This window comes from Humulus lupulus, chromosome 1, assembly GCF_963169125.1.
Source record: "Humulus lupulus chromosome 1, drHumLupu1.1, whole genome shotgun sequence".
In the NCBI taxonomy this organism is placed as follows: domain Eukaryota; kingdom Viridiplantae; phylum Streptophyta; class Magnoliopsida; order Rosales; family Cannabaceae; genus Humulus; species Humulus lupulus.
This window is the reverse complement of record NC_084793.1, coordinates 123,129,199-123,133,463: the sequence shown is the minus strand read 5'-3', so window position 1 is coordinate 123,133,463 and position 4,265 is coordinate 123,129,199. Positions and strand designations below refer to the sequence as shown.

Genomic DNA, 4,265 nt, shown 5'->3' with positions numbered 1-4,265 from the left:
TCCACTCCCAATTGATTTTGTAACCCCCAAAACACATTATTGGGGTTAAAACCATATCTCTAACAGCCATTTCACATATGTGTAATGAACCAACATTTCTAATAGGGCTTAGTGCCTTGATTAGCATGCCAGTAGGGCATAATTGGTTTATATATGTGTTTAATTGATTGAATGCGTGACTATGTGGCATGCATGATTAATATTATTATGTGAATATATTATATGCATGTTTGTGAGTATTAAATATGCATGTGGGTCCTCTACTGTTCATAAGGGCGTATTTGTGATTTTGACCCGTTAAGGGCATAAATGTGATTATATGTGATAAATGGTTGAGACCACATTATTATGAGGATATATTTGCATTATTTGGCTCAAGACAGTCCTAGTGAGAGGATTAGCAAAATAGTCACAGTGGGGTTTAATACCCAGCTCGGGTGGAGCCTAAGGGTAGTTTGGGGAATTTAGAGAATATTTTGGGATTTATTGAGTAATGGATAAGTATTTGGTAGTTAGTTGGGCATGACGAGATTAATTGGTAAATTGTAGAAACACTTGAGGAATTAGCGGGAATCAGGAAATGACCGTTCTACCCTTAGAGGTAACTGGAGGGTTGGGTTAATAATAAAGGGCAATTGTTCCTTTCGAATTAAGTTATATACTCAGTAAAACTCTAAGGAACAACCAGAATGTAGTGGAAGACTCTCAGCTCCCTCTCACTCACGTGCACTAATGCCCCTAATTTCCTGTCTCTATTAAAATATTATTTTAATAATAACTTCATAGATTACATAATCTGACTGAAAATACAGTGGATCTTTATTTAAAATAGATGTAGAGCTTGAATCCAATGTTCAAAATAAAAGAGAATTTGATGTAGTCTTAAAACTAAATAAACATATCCCACTGATAAATTATCATAAGAAAAGACTCTAAGGCACTATGGCATTCTAGATCATTTTATCGTTCATTGGCTCCCCTGCAACATACATACATACTTATGGAAAACTGACTTAGCTCATTATGTGTGCCAAACAAGTCTATCTAGTGTTTACCTGCAAGGGGGAAAGTAAGGGGTGAGCTAAAAGCCCAGTAAGGAAGTACAAACAAAACATACAAGCATATGCGATATATCTCATAAATTCTTAACATACCTCTAATATAGCAATCATTATCAACATGTGTCATAATGATACACATGAGGTTTATTTGCAACACAAGCATAATCGTACATCATCATATCATAATCATAAACATAAGATCATTTGCAACATAAGTATAAACATCCAACATAAGATCATGGCTCCCCTATTGTCCTATGATCAGCACATAAGCATACAACATAACATCATAGCTCTCCTATTGTCTAATGATCACATGTGACCCCCTTTTGGTTACTTCCATGGCAACCTTTTTGCCATAATTCACATGGCACCCTTTTGGCCATAATTCACCTAGCACCTATTGTCCATGAATTTTCATGGCACCTTTTTGGCTAGAATCATAGGCTCGTTTGCCTCTAATAATATCGCAGCACTAGGATAAGCAAAATCAAACAATTCCATACATATATTATAACTAGAGCTCATTCATTAACAAAATAGAACATTTAGCTAACTTCATTACATTCATAAAAGCATCCATGAAATATTCATGACACCCTTTTTGGTCGGCTTTTGTGACACCATTTTTACTGTAACCTTAGCATCAGTCACACAAACATACACATTATCATATAACATTAGCAACATTATAATAATCCAAGAATAAGTACTATCTAACTTCCTTACCTTAAGTCCAAGCACAAAACCAAAACAGCACAGGACCACTTCCTCAAAAGCTGAAACATAGCAAGTAAAATTTTGTCTCAATCACAATTCATACTCATAGAAGCATATCACAAAAGTTTGCATGAACTTTGTATACCCTATAAGTGCCTATGACGAAACCTATAGGTCACAAGAATTTCACAAAACTCAAAATACATGAAATACCACGTATCATGCTACCATTTATACATGAAATAATCGATTAAATTACATAAGAATTTTAAACAATTCCAAACTTAGAAATTCTAGACTTGACTTAAATGTACAAAAACGTGACACTTTGTTTTACCAAATTTTAACCAAAACTAATGTTTCACCTTAGCCAAAGCTCTAACATGTTTGAAACAAATTTCTTTTATTTAAAAATCTCTAAGGACCTAAAATTTGGTAAAAGGACTATTAATTCTCACATTTTTAGTAAACCCATTTCTAAGCATCTTTTAAAAAAATAGTTTTCTCTCTCTTTAAACCCATAAAAATCTGCATGTATTTTTAATAAAGAAAATTCATTATTAAAGTATGAAAATAACCTTTCACTTATATAATTCTAAAATGTGAATTTTTAAGACATAAAATGTGCTCTTTTTAAAACCATTAATAATTTACTATAAAATATAAACCCAAAATCAGCAAGTAATATTTTATTTAAATAAGCACATATTCATGTTTAAACATTAAACCTAACATGTTTCTATATTTTCATGCATTCCAAAAAATAATACAATTATCATGCATAAAAGACTTAGATTATTCTAAAACACAACTTAAAATAAAGCTTTATTTGAATATATTATTAATCATAAAGAAAGACAATAAATTCATGTTTCCTAATTCAAACATACATTCCTCATATATTCATGAGATACAAAACATTATCATATAATCAACTTCATACTAGCTTTTCTATAGTACATAAACAATATTTATACATCATATTTCTCATGCTCATATTCCTTGTGCTCAAATCTTGCACCATGTCCCTTACTCAAGAAACATGAGATCAAAATTCAAAAGAAGTAAATTGAATCATACCACAATGCTAGGCCGAAACATACACAAGATATAATTATTTCTAAAAATTTAATTAAACCTAATCATTCTTCTAATGAAGAGATCATCACCATACACATTCTCATAAAAACCATATGATCAAATATAGACATATTTTCTAAAAACATCAATAATGAATCTATGAGCATACACTAGAATTAAATCAATATCAAATCAACAAAAATGGTAGGGAATCCCATTACCTCCTTGATAGTGTTAAAGAACACAAATCAAATCAATCCTTAGAAACCTAGGGATTTCGAAATACACCACCAAAAGAAAAGTGGAACAAACTTCTTAGAATTGAGTAGTAGAAACCTAATCTTAGGGGATCAAAACAAAAACCAAAATAAAGATAAGAACACATACCTAGAGATTCTTGAAACCCCTTTCCTATTCTCCTTCTTTCTCTCTTTCTTTCTCTCTTTTTCTTTCTCTTTTTCATGCTCTCCTCTCCCACCTTGTCTCAATATTTTTGGCAGCCACCAAAATGGTTCTCCAAGGCTCACATTTTCTTCTATTTAAAATATCCTAGTGACCTAACCCTAAGGAAAAACCCAAGTGTGAAAATTAAAATCCTATCCCACCAAATAAGCCTAAATCCCACAATTTCCTCTACTTACACCTCACCTAAACCCTATCCCAATGTAAACACAACCCAAGAGATAAGCCTTGTAATCTTATCCTAAAAGATGACAACCCATTTTTCTTCCCCTTTTTATTTTCTTAAATTAATTAGAATAAAAATTAAAAAAACATCAACACACACGCACACACACTTAATAAAAGAAATGTAACCTATTCTAATCACATAATTTTGTCACACCAAATAAAAAATGTAACACTAATAATAAAAAAAACATTAAACAATTATTCCAAATAATCAGTTAAATCATAATTCATACAAAACAAACATTTCAATTATTTTATAAAAATAAAACATAACAATTAATAAAAAAAATTGGATCACTACAGATCGGGCACATACTTCCACACCATGCAAATATGGAAGTATGTGCTGGTGGTAAAGGCAAGTGATAGGCAACTTGCTTAACTTTCTCCAAAATCTTGAATGGACCTATATACTTGGGGCTTTGCTTTCCTTTCTTCCTAAATCGCATATCCCCTTTCATAGGTGAGACTGTCAGAAACACTTGATCACCTACTGAGAATTCTAACTCTCTTTTCTTAAGATTCACATAGCTTTTTTATGTCTGCTCTGAGCAGTTAGCATCCTTTGCCTGATCTTGGTGGATGTTTTAGTGGCCTCTCTCACTGCTTCTGGTCCTAAAATTTATTTCTCCCCCACCTCATCCCAATCCAAAGGTGTCCTGCATTTGCGTCCATATAACATCTCATATGAGGCCATCCTAATGGTAGACTGGT

At 32.2% G+C, this 4,265-nt stretch overlaps 1 long non-coding RNA gene across 1 annotated transcript; it reads right to left on the bottom strand.

Annotated features, from left to right (window-relative positions):
* Positions 1-829: 829 nt before the first annotated feature.
* On the bottom strand, positions 830-3,834 carry LOC133817523 (uncharacterized). Its single transcript, XR_009885576.1, has 3 exons — positions 3,249-3,834; positions 1,791-1,840; positions 830-1,055 (listed from the first exon to the last, which is right to left on the bottom strand). It is a non-coding gene; the product is annotated as an uncharacterized LOC133817523 (long non-coding RNA).
* Between the last annotated feature and the right edge of the window lie 431 nt (positions 3,835-4,265).